Below are 21,214 nucleotides of genomic sequence, written 5' to 3'. Positions count from 1 at the left end.
TCCAAACAGGATCGGACCATCTCCTTGGTGCAAAATTCTATTTCACAGAGCAGGGAGAAAGGTCTGCAAAGTTTAAGATTAAGAAGAGAACTCCCAAAATGACCACTAACTGGGAGCTCTTTGGCACTATTGCAGCAACGTGGGAAGATGCTGTTGTTGACAACATCAACAAGGAATATGATCAACTGGTTCAGCTCTTTCATGACTGAGAGAAGAATACCAAGAATGGGAAAGCCACAAAAAGTCGTCTGTCTTCGGAAACTCTTGAGCTCATTCTCCAACGTGGTTTGGTGCGAGCCTCAGGCAACCACAAGCTAATGTCTGAGCTTGCAAAGCTGTGCAGAGAAGCGATAAAGGAAGACCTCAAAGAGAGAAGAGCAGCAGTGTTGGCTGATGCAGCAGAAGCCAGGAAAAGTATTCAAAATGCTCTCCTGTCCTTCACCAACTACAAGACCAAGATGATTGCTCTCTGATGTCCTGATGGATCTATCACATCTTCCAGAAGGGCAATGGAGAGGATTATTCACGACTTCTTGAATCTCTTTGACAGCTACATCCACCTGCCCACATAGCAAATTCTGCAGGATAGATATGTCATTCCCATCGTCATCTCTTCCAAAATCCGACATGCCATTTCATCGGTAAAGACGCGTACAGCACCCGGTCCAGACAAGGTCAGACCTGAATCTGAAGAATCTGCCACCAGTACTCGTCAATACACTGGCTTGGCTCTTTACACGATTCCTGTCTGAATGCAAGGTTCCATCCCAATGGAAAACCAGCAGGACGTTTCTGTTGGGTCATCCCAACAGAAGGGAGACATCCATGACATTGGCAACTATCACCCAATCATCTATTGTCCATCGTCTACAAGTTGTTCACTCGAGTCATCCTGAATAGAATAGGCAGAACACTAGATGAAGCACAACCACGCGAGCAAGCCGGATTCCAAAAAGGATTCAGCACAATCGACCATATCCACACAGTGACCAAGCTCATTGAAGTTTCACGAGAGTTCAAGATGCTGCTCTGTATAACGTTCATCAATTTAAAGAAGGCCTTTGATTCTGTTGAGACTGAAGCGATCATCAGAGCCTTAGCCAAAGAGGACGTTCAAACTCGGTACATCAAGATCCTCCATTAGCTGTATTACGGATTCACCACCAGGATCTCACCATTCTACAAGGTAGTGATCATCGACGTAAAGAGAGGGGTTCGGCAGGGTGATACCATTTCACCGAAACTCTTCAGTGCCACCCTCGAGAATGTCATGCGATGACTGGAATGGGAAGGAATGGGAGTGAAGATAGATGGTCGGCAACTACACCACCTCTGCTTCGCTGATGACATCGTTCTCATAATGCCAAACATAAGCCAAGCAGCACAAATGCTGGCCAACTTCAACTGCGAGTGTGGAAAGGTTGGACTGCAGCTGAATCTCACCAAAACAATGCTCATGAAAAACGAACTAGTTCCTGACATTCCATTTGCTTTCAATGGAACGAACATCTCTGAATGCAGCAGTTATATGTACCTGGGTTCGGAACTCAACATGAGAAATGACTTGGTGCCAGAACTGTGCAGGAGGAAGAGAGCAGCATGGAACGCCTTCAAGAGCATCAAAGAAGTTAAGAGGACAAAGAACCTCTGGCTTTGGGCACATATTTTCGACTCCACTGTTCTTCCTACACTAACATATGCCTCAGAGACCTGGGCCCTGTGAAAACAGGATAAGAACGCTATTCAGGTATCCCAAAGAGGAATCGAAAGAGCTATGCTTGGAGTATCATGTTTCACTCAAGTGAGAGAAGGAATCCGGAGTTCCAACCTCCATCAATAATCAAGAATCAGGGATGCTGTCTCGTTTGCCAAGGTCAAAAATCACATGGGCCAGACACGTAATGCGATTCAGAGATGATCACTGGACTAGAGCTGTTACTGATTGGATTCCACAGGACGTCAAAAGACCGAGAGGCCACCCACCTACGAGATGGTCAGACTTCTTCGTCAAAACCCTGAATAAATGGTTTGAGGCACTTCATGTTCCTGGAGTGAACAGAAACCATTGGGCTACACTAGCACTTGACAGGGCCAAATGGAGACGTTACTAGCACCTGCTCGAGCAAATCAAAGATCAATGGGATGACAAGTGATACAAGTGATGGGACAATTCATACGGCTCTGAGAAAGGAACTTTCATTACACCTTTTCTTAGAGCTATTATCCTCTCTTGGCTGCCTTGCAGCAAATATGTTGCAGCAGTTCTAACTAGCTTCAGATTCTTTTGAATAGTAAGATTAGCATGTGGCCACTGGATGTTTTCAGTGTCACTGCTTTTTTATTTACCATATATAAGTGCATTCTCAAATGGAACCAATTGCAGCAGTTTCAGTAGCAGTTCCCTCAGCAGCAACAACCACAATAGTTCCCTCTACACAGTGACATGAACTTATCTGTATCATTGTGTTCCTGCCCCTTAATTGTTCTCTTGTATGACTGACTATACTCTATCACTGTATCACTGTTTCAAAGTATCGATTTGCTCGAGCGGGCATCAGTAACATCTCCATTGTAAGACTTATTGTTACTGTTTTTGGCATATCAAATAAACCACAGGTAGCTTGCCAGGCTCTTCCGTGAGGCGAGATACTCTCGGTAGCTTTCCGGGCTCTCCAAGAGGGATGAAGGAATCAAACCTGGGTCAGCCGCATGCAAGGTAAATGCCCTACCCGCTGTGCTATCACTCTAGCCCTGTAAAAATAACTTTTAAAGACCTCACCTAGCCAGCTGAGAGACTGATATATTAGGACATCTACTTTTGTTAGTCTCATTAGGCTTTTCAAAATCTACCATTCATTATATTTCCTGGTCACCTAGGACATTAAACATAGTATTGAATTGCTATATGGAGGCTTCTTTAGAGTATACTCTTCAATTAGATACTTCTATGAGAGCTATAGATGTAGACAACAGCAGAAGGTAAATTGAGTAGGTCCCTACTCAGAGTTCTTTCATCAACCAAGAGTTGGGGAGATCATCCAATTTCTAAAGGATTAATGCCATTGCTTTTATGCCCCAAGGATGCATGGATGCCAGGAAAGCCACATCACTGTGTCACATGTATTGTACACCAAGCATAAGATTATTGAAAAGAAAGCACTTTGCTAGACCCTAAAGTACTACATTACCTTAACTCCATACCAACATTTGTGAACATGTGTTGTCTTTGCTCCCTACATCCTATGCTGCTTGACTCCATCCTGCTGCTCCAGAATGCTATGAGAGCCATGATAAAAAAAATCATCTAAATATTCCATACAGATCCGGTTTCTCTGCTGGCAGCGCTATGAGTTTGAGAAGCGCGGGCCGGAGTGGTGAAGGCTCAGTCATGTTGGCGTCGGTGGTGTCGGTCATCTCGCGCTTCTTGGAAGAGTATTTAAGCTCCACTCCTCAGCGTCTGAAGTTACTGCATGCATACCTGTTGTACATATTGCTGACTGGGGCGCTGCAGTTCCTTGTGGGACCTGTCTCCTTGTGGGGACCTTCCCCTTCAACTCTTTCCTTTGGAATTCATCTCCTGCGTGGGGAGTTTCATCCTCACCGTTTGCCTGAAAATACAGATCAATCCACAAAACAAGGCAGATTTCCAAGGCATCTCCCCAGAACGAGCCTTTGCTGATTTTCTCTTTGACAGCACCATTCTGCACCTTGTTGTCATGAACTTCGTTGGATGAATAATTCCTGTTAATTGAGGAGTAGGAGACTATAAGAATGTTCATTTCTTCATTTCTCCGTGGATAAACATTCTTGAAAAGGCAGTTTGTTGGGCGTTTGGATTACCTCCAGATTTGTCCATCTCCCGAATCTGATTTGGTATGCAGGTGAAGAGCTTGGAGAAGTTCTCTCGCTTCTGTGTCAGAATAACTTTGTAATGAGCATTTATTAGTGTGACCTTTGCCTTCCATTAAGTGTAATTTCTTTGCCTTCAGCAATAAAAGACTCTATGCCAAAAAATATTCCCTACAATACTGTTTCCAACAATATTAATCTCATTACCATAATTTCAGTAGATGGCAAGGCAATCACTCACAAAATCACTACTTCACAACAACTGAGATCAGCACAAGGACCTCTGAATCAGCCACTCTTCAGCCACCTGAAAATGCATAGTGGCAGACAACTGAGACCTACATTTTGACCTAGCTCGGAATTTCTCTCAACATAGGCCTACACAGTCAGCTGGGTAGTTCCCTATAGTTGAAAGCCTTGCAAGGCTCTGGCACAGATGTGTACCTGTGACTCTACCACACTGATGTCCAAGAGGAAAAGTTCTTATCTCATTCCACAACCCTTGATCTGTTTTCTGGTTCAAACTGGGTCACACACCCTACTAAGTTGTTCTGGCCCAGGCAGCGCCACATTGCTCAATGCTCTGCTGTATCTTAAGTCTGATGGTCCCACACAAATGGACTACATGGCATTAAGCTCCACCCCTCCTCAACAATGTTTACTGGTTACACTTAAAGAAGTGATGGTGGGAACTCAAGGATTCCAACATCAGCTCCACTATTTTTATTTCTGGGAAACCCCAAATTGACCTACTGTTAGTTAATAAAGAGCACACTTGAAATGCTCCCAACCGATTCATCCCGGGGATGTAAGGATGGTTTAACATTCGAAAGTCAATCAACATAATCCATCATATCAATAAAAGAAAAGATAAAAACCATATTATCATATCAATAGATGCAGAGAAAGCATCTGACAAGATCTCTCAGCAAAACGGGAACTAAAGAAACTTGCCTCGGTATAGTCAAAGTCATCACCACAAACCCATGGCAAGTATTATCCTCAATGGGGAAAAACTAAGAGACTTCTCTTTAAGACCAGGGACAAGACAAGGATGCCCATTCTCATCACTTTTATTTGTGGCAGGAGGTTATGTTTATATACATGAAGAGAATGAATACAAGAGTTAAGTAAGATATGAGGATACTTAAAAAGAGAGCATTAATTTTTTGTGAGGGACAACAACAATAACAGAACAAGTCCAAGACTTTGAGTGATAGATAAGGAGTTGAGAAGAGGACTCTCAATTGGGGGGCGGGGGGAGGAAATAACAGAGAAGTGTCACTTCTATTCAATATAGTACTGGAGGTACTTGCAATAGTGGTTAGGCAAGAAAAAGACATTAAGAGCACCCAGATAGGAAAGGAAGAAATCAAGCTCTCACTATTTGCAGATGATATGATACTATATTTGGAGAACCCTAAAGTCCCTATCAGCAGGGTCCTAGAAACAATACACATGTATAGTAAAGTCACAGGCTATAAAATCAATACCCAAAAGTCCATGGCTTTCCAATACGCAAATAATGAGAGAAGTAAGCAGTATGAAAAAACTAATCCTGTTCACAATCATGCCTCAGAAAATCAAATACCGGGGCTGGAGCGATAGCACAGTGGGTAGGGTACCTTGCATGCGGCCAACTCGGGTTCAATTCCCAGCATCCCATATGGTTCCCTGAGCACTGCCAGGAGTAATTCCTGAGTGCAAAGCCAGGACAAACCCCTGAGCATCACCAGGTGTGATCCAAAAAGCAAAAAAAAAAAAAAAATCAAATATCTTGGAATCAACTTAACTAAGGAGGTAAAGGACCTGTGCAAAGAAAACTACAAAACACTGCATCAAGAGAACACGAGGAAACAGAAGTACATCCCCTGTTCATGCATTGGGAGAATTAACATTGTCAAGATGGCAATACTCCCCAAAGCATTACACAGATTCAATGCGATCCCTATAAGGATGCCCATGAAATTCTTCAAAGAAATTGATTAAACACTCCTGAACTTCTTATGAAACAACAAACCCCCATGAATAGCTAAACCAATTTTTGGGAAACAAGAAGATGGGAGGCATCACCTTTCCCAACCTCAAACTCTACTACAAAGCAGTAGTAATTAAAACAGCATGGTGTTGGAACAAAGGCAGAGCTGCAGACCAACGGAACATGGTTGAATATCCTTACACACACCCTCAAATATATGATCATCTTTGGTAAGGGAGCAAGAAATGTGAAGTGGAGTAAGGAAAGCTTCTTTAACAAATGGTGCTGGCAAAACTGGATGGCTACATGCAAAAAAAATGGGCTCAGATCTCTACCTAACACCATTCACAAAAGTCAGATCAAAATGGATTAAAGACATCAACATCGGGAGCTGGAGCAATAGCACAGCCGGTAGGGCATTTGCCTTGCATGCGGCTGACCCAGGTTCAATTCCCAGCATCCCATATGGCTCCCTGAGCACCGCCAGGAGTAATTCCTGAGTGCATGAACTAGGAGTAACCCCTGTGCGTCTGTTAAATTATGCTAGATTAGTGGCTAAAAAGTGACCCAAAAAGAAAAGAAAAGAAAAAAAGTCAACATCGGACCAGAATCCATAAGGTACATTGAAGAAAACATAGGCAAAACCCTCCACAACATTAAAGCTAAAGAAACACCACTGACCAAGCAAGTGGAAACAGAGAAAAACAAATAAGACTATCTTAAACTAAGAAGCTTCAGCACCTCAAAAAATACAGTGACCAGAATATAAAGACAATTCAGAATGGGAAAGGATATTCACCCAATACCCATCTGATAAGGAGTTGATATCGAGAATATATAAGGCACTGGTTGAACTCTGTAAGAAGAAAACATCGAACCCCATCAGAAAATAGGGCAATGAAATGAACAGAAACTTTCTCAAAGAAGAAATCCAAATGGCCAAAAAGCACATGAAAAATTGCTCTTCATCATTAATCATCAGGGAGATGCAGATCAAAACAACAATGAGATACCATCTTACACTGCAAAGACTGGCACACATCCCCCTTTGGATCCGGCTGCGGAGCGAGCATGATGGAAGAGCCCAAGGGAGCGCCCTTGGACTCCAGGCAGCCCACTGAACTAATTCCGGCATGGGACCAGAGACCCCACGGTGCGCTGAAACAGTGGGAACCGGGCATCCCCCAATTCTTTTAACCTGTCTCTCTCTCTCAACTCCTCCCTCCTGAGCACAGCGCAGGATCCGCGGTTTTCCTGAGCGCAAAATGGAGCCGGTGATCCAGCTGAAACAGGACGCTTTCGCGCGCTTGCGGGAGACCCCAGGGGGCGGGGGCGGCGACCCCCGCCCACCGCAGATAGATATTTAAACCCACCTCCCCCACGTGTGCTTCCCTTTGGATCCGGCTGCGGAGCGAGCATGATGGAAGAGCCCAAGGGAGCGCCCTTGGACTCCAGGCAGCCCACTGAACTAATTCCGGCATGGGACCAGAGACCCCACGGTGCGCTGAAACAGTGGGAACCGGGCATCCCCCAATTCTTTTAACCTGTCTGTCTCTCTCTCAACTCCTCCCTCCTGAACACAGCGCAGGACTTCTCCATCTTATGAGCACCATAAAAGGGTAAAAGTTTGTAGTGATGTTATTTCTGGTTGTACTTTCCCTGGACTTTATACAGAAACCCAAAACCGCGCGGCCACTGCCGCACAACCTAATGTCATCTTAGCATCAGCAATATGTAATGGTTCGCTTTTAATGGGTCGGACTTTTGTGGGAGATCCTAACAAGAATAGTAAGTCTGTTGCTGAACTATTGAAGGCAATCAAAACGGTAGCCATCTCTCTAGACTAAACTAAGCTATATCCCCACGCCAGCTGAGAAGAAATTTTCTTCTTTCTCGGGAAGAAACGCGGCGTGTCGTCAACTACAGTGTGATGTCCATTAAGCAAACAGACCTGGTGGCGTGGGAATGGGATATAAGGGGGAAAATTATGTACATGGAACAGTGGGACGCTGGTGGAATCTCGAGCCGGAGCCGATACCAGCGCAAGACCTTCGGTTCCAGAAACTGCTTGCAGACACTCTACTAGTCTATCAACTAAGCCAGAGCCCCACGTCTGCTGATGACGGGAAATAACCATCCTTTTCGGTTTTTTTTTCCCTTGTCAGGCAGCGTGGCGATTACTAAACAGGCGTGAACTCGGTGGCGCGGGGCAAGGGGGAAAAAGAAAAGTTATGTAACAAACAGCGGGACTTAATATCTCTATATTCTTAGTAGTGGAGAACTATCAAATGCCTCCTTGGCAATAGGACTGCTTTTCTTTTTGGGGGGAAACCCCAACAACGGTAGTGAGTTGTGTGTTGAAACATGGAATGTAATCGAGATAAGGCATAAACGAAGTGAAACTTATCAAGTACAAGGGTGGGGACTGGGGAGGTGGGAGGGGGCGGCAGGTATACTGGGGGGGTTGGTGATGGAAGATGGGCACTGGTGAAGGGAAGGGTGTTTGAGAATTGTATAACCGACATAATCCTGAGAACTATGTAACCCTCCACATGGTGATTCAATAAAATTAAAAAAAAAAAAGACTGGCACACATCCAAAAGAACAAAAGATGTTGGTAAGGATGTGGGAAGAAAGGGACCCTCCTTCACTGCTGGCCCTTTGGAAAACAATATGGATGCTTCTCAAAAAATTAGAAATTGATGTGCAACCTCTGAGAGCCAGCACCTGTGTAACCTCAGAGAGCCAACCCTGTGCAACCTCCGAGAGCCAGCACCTGTGCAACCTCCGAGAGCCAGCACCTGTGTAACCTCAGAGAGCCAACCCTGTGTAACCTCAGAGAGCCAGCACCTGTGTAACCTCAGAGAGCCAGCACCTGAGTAACCTCAGAGAGCCAACACTGTGTAACCTCAGAGAGCCAACCCTGTGCAACCTCCGAGAGCCAGCACCTGTGCAACCTCCGAGAGCCAGCACCTGAGTAACCTCAGAGAGCCAGCCCTGTGTAACCTCCGAGAGCCAGCCCTGTGTAACCTCAGAGATCCAGCACCGGCACAACCTTAAAAAGTTATTTTGATGTGGTTGGAGGTCATGTGGGGGAAGGGTGATGCAGGCCGAATACAGACTAGAGAATACAGAACACAATGGCCACTCAACACCTTTATTGCAAGCCACAACACTTAATCAGAGAGAGAGAACAAAGGGGAATTCCCTGCCATAGTGGCAGGGTGGGGTGGGGGGAGACGGGACTGGGGAGGGGGGGAGGGATGTTGGGTTTACTGGTGGTGGAGAATGGGCACTGGTGAAGGGATGGGTTATCGAACTTTGTATGGGGGAAACATGAGCACAAAGATGTAAGGAGGATCAGTAACTGTACCCTCACGATGACTCTCTAATTATAAATAAACTAATTAAAAAAAGAAGAAAAAAAATTAGAAATTGAGGGGCTGGAGCAATAGCACAGCGGGTAGGGCATTTGTGGCCGACCCGGGTTCGATTCCCAGCATCCCATATGGTCCCCTGAGCACTGCCAGGGATAATTCCTGAGTGCAGAGCCAGGAGTAACCCCTGTGCAGAGCCAGGTGTGCCCAAAAAGGGGAAAAAAAATTAGAAATTGAGGGGGTGTAGTGCCACCAGCAGGTCAACCTGTACCTATGGGATAAGTGTATCAGCAGCCTGATGGTGCCTTCAGACTTCCAGATACCCCAAAATTGCTGCTGTGCCTTTGTCCAGAACCCACCAACTTGAAGCCAAGTTTGCCAAGAAATTAAACAGCCAAAAGTTAGGTATGTAGGAGACACAGCCACAAACCACCTCCAGCTCAGCTATATAAGCTCATTTATTGGCCTTATTTCAGAGGCCCACAAATCTCAAAAGAGATCAAATGACACAGTTAGAGCCTGTAGCACTGAGGTAAGCAGCAACCCCTGACTGAGAGTTCCAGACCCACTTGGATCAGGACTGGGTCTCCTCCCCCAGGTCCCCAGTTTTCCAGTGCTTGACAGTCACACCAACAAACTGCCCCCGGTGCCATGTAATCTCACCAATGGCCAAGACCCAGGGACTATAAACTAAAACTCCCGAAAAAGCACTGCAGAATGTCCTGACCCCATGCGAGGCTATCTTCACCACTGTCTTGACATGAAGAGTATCATATTAAGTGAAATGAGTCAGAAAGAGAGGGACAGACATAGAAAGATTGCACTCATTTGTGGAATATAAAGCAACAGAATGGGAGAAAAACACCGAAGAATAGTAAAGATGAGTACCAGGAGGATTGCTCCGCGGCTTGGAAGCTGGAAAAGGCAGCCCAGATAGAGAAGGGACCACTGAGTAAAGGGTGCCTGGAGGGTCTGCTCAAGATGGGAGATGCGTGCTGAAATTAGACTATAGACTGAATCATGCCACCCAACACCTCTATGGCAAACTACAACACCCTAAAGGAGAGAAAGAGAGGGAGCAAAAGGGAATGCCCTGTCACAGAGGCAGGGTGGAGTGTTAGGGATGGGGTGGGTGTGGTGGGAGGGATACTGGGGTCATTGGTGGTGGAGAATGGACACTGGTGGAGGGATGGGTACTCGATCATTGCATGACTGAAATGTAAGCACGAAAGTTTATAAGTCTGTAACTGTACCTCACAGTGATTCATTTAAAAATTCGCACTGTAGCACTGTCGTCCCGTTGTTCATCGACTCGCTCAAGCAGGCACCTGTAATGTCTCTATTGTGAGATTTGTTTTTACTGTTTTTGGCATATCGAATACACCACAGGTAGTTTGCCAGGCTCTACCAGCATGCGGGAAACTGTAGGTAGCTTGCCAGGCTCTCCGAGAGGGACGGAGGAATCAAACCTGGGTTGGCTGCGTGCAAGGCAAATGCTCTAATCGCTGTGCTATCGCTCCAGCCGATCCTTCTGACCTTTGTGGTTTTAAGCAGGAGGTGTCAGAAAATTACCACAGGGATAACTGGCTTGTGGCGGCCAAGCGTTCATAATGATGTCACTTTTTTTTTTTTTGCTTTTTGGGTCACACCCGGCGACGCACAGGGGTTACTCCTGGCTCATGCACTCAGGAATTACTCCTGGCGGTGCTTGGGGGACCATATGGGATGCTGGGAATCGAACCGTGGTCAGCTGCGTGCAAGGCAAACACCCTACCCGCTGTGCTATTGCTCCAGCCCCAAGACGTCACTTTTTAATCCTTCAATGTCGGCTCTTTCTATCATTGTGAATCAGAATTCATCAAGTATTGGATTGTTCATCCACTAATAGGGAACGTGAGCTGGGCTTAGACCGTTGTGAGGCAGGTTAGTTTTACCCTACTGATGTTGTGTTGTTGCCATGGTAATCCTACTCAGTACAAGAGGAACTGCAGGTTCAGACATTTGGAGTATGTGCTTGGCTGAGGAACCAATGGGGTGAAGCATTAAAAAATAATAAATTAATTAAAAGAATTGCTATAAAATAAAATAAAATAAATCTTGGTTTTGTGTGTGCTTTTTTTTTTTTTTTTTTTTTTTTTGCTTTTTGGGTCACACCCGTCGATGCGCAGGGTTTACTCCTGGCTCTGCACTCAGGAATTACTCCTGGCGGTGCTCAGGGGACCATATGGGGTGCTGAGAATCGAACCTGGGTCAGCCATATACAAGGCAAACACCCTACCCGCTGTGCTATTGTCCCAGCCCCCAAAATAAAATAGCTTCTCTACCCCCCCAAAAAAAAACAGTGATCAGAATACAAAGACAGTCTACAGAATGGAAAAGGATACTACCCAATATCATCTGATAAGGGGTTAATATCAAGGATATACAAAGCACTGGTTGAACTCTACAAGAAGAAAACATCCAATCCCATCAGAAAAAGAACAGAAACTTTCTCAAAGAAGAAATCCGAATGGCCAAAAGGCACATGAAAAATTGCTCTTCATCATTAATCACCAGGGAGGTGCAGATCATCTTACACCACAAAGACTGGCTCACATCCAAAAGAACAAAAGCAACCGGTGTTGGTGTGGATGTGGGGAGAAGGGGACTGGCTTCACTACTGGTGGGAATGCTGACTGGTTCAGTCCTTTTGGAAAACAGCATGGATGTTTCTCAAAAAATTAAAAATTGAGTTCCCATTTGACCTAGCAATACCACTTCTAGGAATATATCCCGGAGATGCAAAAAAGTACAGTTAGAAATGGTATCTACACTTGTATGAAGATTGCAGAACTATTTACAATAGCCAGGATCTGGAAAAAACCCGAGTGCCTGAGAACAGATGACTAGATAAAGAAACCTTGGTACATCCACACACTGGAATACTATGCAGCTGTTAGAAAAGATGAAGTCATGAAATTTGCATATAAGTGGATTGACATGGAGATTATCATGTTAAGTGAAATAATTTAGAAAAAGAGGGACAGATATAGAATGACTAAATTAGTGGGATATAAAGCAACATAACAGAAGACTAACACCCAAGGATAGTAGAGACAAGGACCAGGATGATCCCTCCACAGCTTGGAAGCCAGCAGGGGGAAAAGGCAGATGAGACAGACAAGAGACCCCCAAGCAAAGGATGCTTGGAGGGCTCACTTAGGATGGGAGATGTGTGCTGAAAGTAGACTTTACACCGAATACGAATGGCCACTTAATCCTGTATTTCAAGCCATAACACCCAAAAGGATAAAGGAGGTAAAAGGGAATGTGCCTGCCACAGAGGCAGCAGCAGGAGTGGAGAAGTAGTGGGGGTGGCGGGAGGGATACTGGAAACATTGGTGTGGAGAATGGGGCTGGTGTAGGGATGGGTACTCGACCATTGTATGACTGAAACATAATCACGAAAGTGTTTAAGTCTGTAATTATATCTCATGGTGTTTCATTAAAATTTTAAATAAATAAATAAATGCTCCCCAGCCCCCAAAAGAAGTAAATTCATGAATGGTCGTTGAATTTGGTTCAAGGGTCTGAAATAACCAGTGATGGTAGTTTTCTAATGTCAGACTCTCACAGGTGGAAAATTCTGGAGTAGTCATCCATACATAATTTTATATGGACTTAATAGGAGCTTTCTTTTGTGTCCCTTTCTTCCCTTAAGAACAATTGGTACCACAGAGACTGGCCCACATCCCAAAAAACAAAAGCAACCGGTGTTGGCGTGGATGTGGGGAGAAAGGAACTCTCCTTCACTGCTGGTGGGAATGCCAACTGGTTCAGCCCTTTTGGAAAACAATATGGACGATTCTCAAAAAGTTAGAAATTGAGCTCCCATTTGACCCAGCAATACCACTCCTGGGAATATATCCCGGAGAGGCAAAAAGGTATAGTAGAGATGACATCTGCATTTCCATGTTCATTGCCACTCTGTTTACAATAGCCACAATATGGAAAAAACCAGAGTGCCCGAAAACAGATGATTGGCTAAAGAAACTCTGGTATATTTACACAATGGAATACTACGTAGCTGTCAGAAAACATGAAGTCATGAAATTTGCATATAAGTGGATCAACATGGAAAGTATCATGCTGAGTGAAATGAGTCAGAAAGAAAGAGACAGACATAGAAAGATCGCACTCATATGTGGAATATAAAGTAGCTGAGAGGTACAAGCTTACAATGTTGCGATTCCTGGCAGGCATTTCTCTGGACTTAGTTACTAAAATACTAAAATACAGAAATCCAAAACTATGCTGCTGCTAGTGCGGCCTCCTGACCTCATATCTCTTCATTCTCAACAATGGAAAACAAATTACCAAATGCTTTCTTTTCAGCAGATCGACTTTAGGGGGGAGAAACTCCAAATCAATAATAGTGAAATTTTTTGTTTAAATATTGAATGTAATCAAAGTAAAGTGAAAGTAAAGTGAAATTTACCAGTTACACATGCGGGGTGGGGGGCTGGGGAGATGGGGGGAAGGGGGGAGGTATATTGTGATTCTTGGTGGTGGAATAGGTGCACTGGTGAAGGGATGGGTGTTTGAGCATTGTATAACTGAGACTTTAACCTGAACGCTTTGTAACTTTCCACATGGTGAATTAATAAAAGAATTTAAGGGGGCTGGAGTGATAGCACAGCGGGTAGGGCGTTTGCCTTGCACATGGCTGACCCGGGTTCGATCCCCAGCATCCCATATGGTCCCCTGAGCACCGCCAGGAGTAATTCCTGAGTGCAGAGCCAGGAGTAACCCCTGTGCATCGCCAGGTGTGACCCAAAAAGCAAAAAAAAAAAAAAAAAAAAAAGAATTTTAAAAAAAAGAACAATTGGTAATAGCTTGTCACATATCAAATTTATTCCTTATTTCTTTTTTCTTTTTTCCTTTATTAAATTTTTGTTTTGGAACACATACCTGATGGTGTTCAAAAATTATTCCTAACTCTGTGCTCAGGTTTCACTTCTGGCAGTACAAGGGGACCATATGTGGTGTTGGGATTGAACCTAGATTGGCCACAAGCAACACAAGTACCTCACTCAGTGTACTATCACTCTAGCGCAAAATGGACTTCCTGATAAATATTTTACAATATTGTTTTTGTTTGTTTTGCTCCCTTCCCCTCTTTCTGTTGTTTCAATGATGAAGGGATACACACACATTTGGTTGTGGTACTCAGGGGGGATTGCATTTCTGTTGTTGTACACACACACATATTTACCAGGGAGTTTCACTCTTGGACATCATGCTTAGAAATCACTTAAGTTGTGTTTGCCAGGGGCTTACACCCTTTGTGATGCTCACACACCCCTGCCTTGGTTCAGCCAGAACAATTTCTGGGTGGCCAGAAATCACATAATAGATCTGCCAGAAACATACTCAGCATACGTGGACAGCCAGGAAACAGACTTGTAGCTTCATGCTTGCAAGTCAGGCTCTTTATTGAGTTAAGTCTGTGTTCATTTATTTTTTAAATGTTTTTTAATTTTCTGTTCCCCCATCCACACCCTGTGGTCATAGGTTTACATGATACATGCAATTTTATGGTGATTCTTAAAATCCTAAATTACCTTAGTCATAAGGACAGCTCCATTATTGCACTGTATAGATATAGACAGTTCATATCCTAGAATGATTTCTTTTAATTTTGTCATGTTTTGTTAAGGGCTACTACTGACTCTATATGCAGAGTATCATGTGGTCCCAAGGATCAATCCTGAACCTCTGGCATGCAAAGTATACAGTCCAGTCCATTGTGCTATTTCTTCAATTTGTAATTCTTTTAATAAAAACTTAGTTACTTCCAAAATTTTCTAAATTCAAGTGAGACAGGCCTCAATCCAGCCAGTGAAAGTATCCACAGAGACCAATGTGTATTTAACATTTCTAGGCATTAACAGCATCAGATAAAATAAAATTGTCAGTACTCAAAAGGGTCTGCCCTCAGTATTGGTTTGTTCTGATTTGGGGACTTGGTCTTTGGACATAATGAGCACTGCTGGACAAATATATGGATTAATTTATATAAATTGGAGCTCATGGATACTTCTGAACCCATTGGAATATGACACCCCTCCAATAGTGAGTGCTTTGGTGGATCTATCTTAAGATCTTCTTAGTTTCTGGTACAAGATTATGTCCTTTCATTACATTTCTAACCAGAGTGGTCCTAAGAGAAAGCCTCAAATGCCCAGTCTTTCAATCATTTAAAATATTATGTAGTATATGAGGCTGGAGTGATAGCACAGTGGATAGGGCATTTGCCTTGCACGTGGCTGATCCGGGTTCGAATCCCAGCATCCCATTTGGTCCCCTGAGCACCGCCAGGAGTAATTGGTCCCTGATCCATAAAGCTTCTGCTATGGGTGGACTGTCCCAAACTTGTCCCAAACTGGGTTCTTCCAGCAGTTAATCAGTCATATTTGATAGGCTGAAAGCAACTGTTTAATTTTTTCTAGATGACTATAGGCAGTACACCAAATTCAGTGGGGAGCAAGGCAGCAGGATGCAGCATAGAGACAGCCTTTATTTTTATAGTAGTGTTGTTGTTATTGTTTTTTCATAAATGAGCTGAAGTAGGACTTTACTTTCCCTTTTTTCTTAATAAATAGAAGATATTGAGGGAAGTGTTTATGGTGGTACACTATCCTAAAGTGAATTTTTCAGCAGCTTAAAGCATATCACAGTTAACAGTAGCTGCCTGGAGGCAGGGGACTATCCCTTGGCAATTAGACTCAATTGCTTTGAGAAATGTGGGTCAGCAAGAGCCAAAAGTCTCTTGTACAAAGAGATCAAGAGATTTTTCTTTCTTTCTTTCTTTTTTTTTTTTTTTTTTTTGCTTTTTGGGTCACACCTGGTGATGCACAGGGTTTACTCCTGGCTTTGCCCTCAGGAATCATCCCTGGCAGTACTCAGGGGACCATATGGGATGTTGGAATTCGAACCTGGGTCAGCAGCATGCAAGGCAAACGCCCTATCCGCTGTGCTATTCCTCCAGCCCTTAGAGATTTTTCTTAGATATCGGAGGCCTATGGTTGGAGCAGTGAATGCTATATCTGGTTGGAGATTATTGGCAGTCTTTAGTCTTTGGTAGAGATTCTTGGTCTCCTCTCAAGGCTCTAAAGAGAAGTTTAACAAAGTTATCTAACAATTAAATTGAATCATTTCCAGAAAGCCTTGCAGCTGGCAGTAAGTAGTGAGAGTTGTTACTCAGGAAATGCCTCTTTTCTGTAGAAAAGTTATCTGCATTTCACATTCCTTAGATAATTGAAATCCCAAATATTTAAGTCTCTTGGCAAATTTGGACTTTCTTTTTAAATATTTTATATCTCCCCTCAGTCAAGAAATTTGAGTTCATATGGTATTTTCAATGATGTATCCTTTCTGTCACTGACAAATGAGATGTCATTCACATACTATTAAAATGTTCCTTCCACTAGCTAAAGGTCCACTTCGTCTCTGAACACAGCTTTTCTAAAAATATTAGGGGAAGTTCTAAAACCTGTAAAGGAATACAGAAAAACTATTGTTTATCAAAGTTATAAGGTTATTTTTATAGGAAGATGCAAAAGGCATCCTTTAAGTCCAGAAATGAGGGTAAATGTGATAGTACCATGGTTAAGGCACTTGCCTTGCATGCAATCAACCTGGGTTCAATCCCCAGCATATCACATGATTCCCCGAGCTCTGCTAGTAGTGGTTCTTGAGTACAGAGCCAAGAGAGACCCCTGAGCATTACCAGGTGTGACTCCAAAAAACAAACCAGTAAATCCAGAAATGAGTCAGCAGGCATATACTATTACATTATCAGGAAAGGGTAGGTGTTAGGAACAACTATACTATATTTGGTGAACATCCTCCAATATACGGCAGCTTTGGAATCATGCATGAAGCAATATTCTTAAGAGTTTGGCTCTGTACTTGGAGAATGGCTATAAAAAGGAAAGGCATAGCTTTATGATATATTACTCCAAAGAGACTGTTAAAACAGGCAGTATGCCCTTTTTTACTTTCTCTGTAAATGATATTACTTAGGGCTACAAGTAATTAGCTAAGTAATTACTTAGGGCTACAAGTAATTGCAAGTACTTAGGACTACAAGGCCTCTTCCGCCCAGATTTCCCATTTTCCAGTAGCTAGGCGGTCACACCCAGGGACTGCCCTGGCGCTGTGTAATCCCACCAATGGCCAACGTCCAGAGACTTAAAACCAAGCTCCCAGAAGAGAGCGACGCAGAGAGTCTCTTGCCCTCAAGCCTGGCTGTCTTCTCCGGTGCCCCTCGGAGGGGGTGGGCTCCAGCTTCCCCTCTACCCCCCGCCCCGAGAAGAGCTCCTGTGGCCGAAGACCTCCAGGGCCTAGCCACAGCCATGCTCAAGGCCCCTCTCCACACGTTCGGATGAGCCTCACGCATGAAGGAACCAGCAGAGGAACCCAGGTGTATGGGACCCGGGGCTGAGACCTCCAAGCCTTCTCGGATCGGGACTGGGCCTCTTCCACCCAGATTTCCCTTTTTCCAGTACCTAGGCAGTCACACCCAGGGACTGCCCCTGGCGCCATGTAATCCCACCAATGGCCAACATCCAGAGACTTAAAACCAAGATCCCAGAAGCGACATTTTATAGCCTACTTCTCCCTCTAGGAGAACCTGGCAAGCTACCGAGAGTCTTCTGCCCACATGGGAGAGCCTCGAAAACTCCCCATGGTGTATTCATATGTCAAAACCAGTAGCAATGCTGGTCTCATTCCCCTGACCTTGAAAGAGCCTCCAAAGCAGCATCCTTGGAAGCACGAGTAAAGAGAGGCTTCTAAAATCTCAGGGCTAGAACAAATAGAGATGTTATTGAGACTGCTCGAGAAAGTCGACGATCAACAGGATTACGATGATGATGATGATGATGATGATGATGATGATGAGAGCTATAAGTCAAAAAAATCCTTCTTTAGGAGCACCTGAACATGAGAAGCCATCTAAGAGAATTTGGCGTCCCATCTTCCTTTAAGATGTCTTCTTGTACCACTGTGAGTGTTGCCAGATTAAACTGGCGTAGAAATAGGAGACTGCATGTTCAGAAAGAACAACCATCTCCATTCACCTTGGTGAGAAAATCATTTACACTTTCTATGTTTAAAAAAAAAAATCGCTTTTTTTTTTTTTTTTTTTTTTTGCTTTTTGGGTCACACCCAGCAATGCTCAGGGATTACTCCTGGCTCTTGCATTCAGGAATTACTCCTGATGGTGCTCAGGGGACCATATAGGATGCTGGCACTCAAACCCGGGTCGGCTGCATGCGAGGCAAACACCCTACCCACTGTGCTATCTCTCCAGCCCAATACCACTTTATTTTTTCCCCTTTCTGACCCATCCCAATGACCTATCCCCATTCCTGACCCACTGTTGTCCTTGTTACAATGTCTGATGCTCACTTGATTGTAGCGGTTTTTATTTTTATTTTTTTAATTACATTTTTGTTTGCTTTTCCTCCTTTTTTGTGGGGGGGAGGGTCACACCCGGCAATACACAGGGGTTACTCCTGGCTCATGCTATCAGGAATTACTCCTGGAGGTTCTTGGGTGACCATATGGGATGCTGGGAATCGAACTGGGTCGACCACTCTTCATTCAGGAATTACTCCTGGCGGTGCTCAGGGGACCATATAGGATGTTGGGACTGTGATATTGCTCCAGGGCATTTCCCCCCATGTTTTAAATTCCTGATTTCAGGTTGATAGTCCACAGACTATAGGAAGGGAATGGTCAGAACTTATGATACCTCAGCTACAACCATATGATTCTTACAGTTCTGTCTGTAGATAATGACTACAGAACAGGCCACTCCTTTGTCAATAAGAAAAGTCAATTCATTTTTTCCCCATTGTCATAATTGTATGCAGAGGTTCTAGGGGAATTTGGCCAAAATAAGACTAATAAGATTCCTCAGTCTTTATAGGAGGCTCTCCCTACCAATATTGTCATTTGCATAATATGGCTCTGTTAGATTATAGTTCTAAGTATTTTAAGAAATAACATTGGTTTGTCCTTTCTTCCCCTGCAGGGAACTTAGGTCCCACCACAGTGCTCCTGATTCCATCCATTCACCTTATTTCTTCAGGCACACCCAATCCCCTGTGTATCTTTTACCTCTTCTTTGTGCTCTTCTTCCTTCATCTGTTAATCACTCTCATGCCCAAATCAAAACTATAACTTGTAAAATCAAATTTTTCTGAGAGCTCTGGATATAGTATATGTAAATGATACATAGCTTTTCTCTTTTCTTTATGTCATTTGCATAGTTTATTTTAGAGCAATGTTCTTTTTGTATAGACATAGAAAGATAGTGTTATGCTTTTGTAAAGTGGGAGTTAATTGACTCCAAATAATATTTACTCCAGGTATTTACTTAAGTCTCAGTTGTCCTTAGTTCCTAACACCCCAAAAGGGGGGTCCTGGCAAGAAACAAGGATGGACCCAAGGCAAGCTGTACGCTACCCTGGCATCAAAAAGGAATAGACTAAGCGCCGTAAAAAGTATAATTTATGGCACAAATTGTCATGGAACAAACTCAGTCATTACCCAAAAAAGAAGTAACTGAATAAGGACCCTGATGGTCTTAGGAAAGACTAACCTAGGCTAAGAACTGTAGTCTGGAATATATAGTTAGATGTCCCCAGGAAGAGCCTCTCTTTAAGCTTAATATATCTCCTACTGTGTCCATACAAATGACTAGGAATATTAAGAAGTAAATTTAAGATGATTGTTGAAATGCATACTGGCGAAGGAAAGAAGAAAGCAATATATCCCTAGATGGAATTCTGCCCTTCAGCAGATCTCCTAGCAGGAATCTAGCATGCTGAGCAATTAGATGAAATTTTGACCTTGAGTAATTTTAGAAGAAATTCCCCGGAAGGAAAGGCTTTACATCTGTTATTTGTTTATAATGGTCTACCACACCTATGTTTAATTGCTACCCAACCCTTCATGATTTCTTTGTGAGAAACTTTGTAAGACTTGAATAAATGTCCACTGGTCCACTGATTACCAAACAGCCTGGTGGCCCCTGTTCCTTCATCCATCGGCATAGGCTAGTTGTGGGGGACGGTAGTTGGCCCAAATGCACAGGGGACCCTTGGATCACCATATGCAGGCTGGAAGAGTGACAGTGCTCTCTCTCTTTCTTTTGAGGGAGGGAAGGATGCTATACTTATTGGTATTCAGGGTCTATTTCTGGCTCTGTTCTCAGTAGTGACTCCTGGAGGTGCTCAGAGAACCATATGTGGTGCCAGGGATCAAACCTAAGTCAACCCCGTGCAAGGCAAGAATCTTACCTAGTGTATTATCTCTTTGCCGCCCTGCTGTCTTAAACTTTTAAAATCATAGGGGACGGCCAAAAATATCTCAAGTGGTTAATTTGTTTGAATTTCTTTGCTTTTCTGCTTTTCTTCTGGAAGCCCAGTTATATGCATACTCTACAATTTATTTGTTGGGGAGTATGCCAGGGATTGAACCCAGGGCCTCCCTCATAAATGCAATTATTTTACCATTGATCCATATCCTCTATAATTTTAGGGACTTGCAGATCCTGTCATTTATATTACAATTAGGTTCCACTATTGGAATAACTTTATTTGTTTCAGGCCTCGCAAAATTTAAGATTCCTTGGATTTGCAACCTAGCACTTTCTGTTTTCTTCAATCACTTTCTGCAATATACGGCATTCCTCCATTGCAAATTTATAAGAGCCTGAGTATCAGCTCAGGAGAAGTACTATGAAGTAAAAATAAAAGTAAACCGATTTAAAAAATTAGTTTATTGAATCACCGTGAGATAGCTACAAGCTTTCATGTTTGAGTTACAATCATACAATGTTCAAACACCCATCCCTCCACTGGTGCACATTCCCCACCACCAATCTCCCCAATATAACCCCCCTTTCCCACCCTCCCCATGCCTCCCTGGCAAACAATTTCTCACATACTCTCTC

At 43.6% G+C, this 21,214-nt stretch overlaps 1 pseudogene; it reads left to right on the top strand.

The window, feature by feature from the left end:
• The first annotated feature begins 3,388 nt into the window (after positions 1-3,388).
• On the top strand, positions 3,389-3,992 carry LOC101556336 (dolichyl-diphosphooligosaccharide--protein glycosyltransferase subunit DAD1-like; annotated as a pseudogene).
• The last annotated feature ends 17,222 nt before the right edge of the window (positions 3,993-21,214 follow it).

This window comes from Sorex araneus, chromosome 3 (genome assembly GCF_027595985.1).
Source record: "Sorex araneus isolate mSorAra2 chromosome 3, mSorAra2.pri, whole genome shotgun sequence".
NCBI lineage: Eukaryota > Metazoa > Chordata > Mammalia > Eulipotyphla > Soricidae > Sorex > Sorex araneus.
This window is presented reverse-complemented; position numbering and strand designations above follow the sequence as displayed.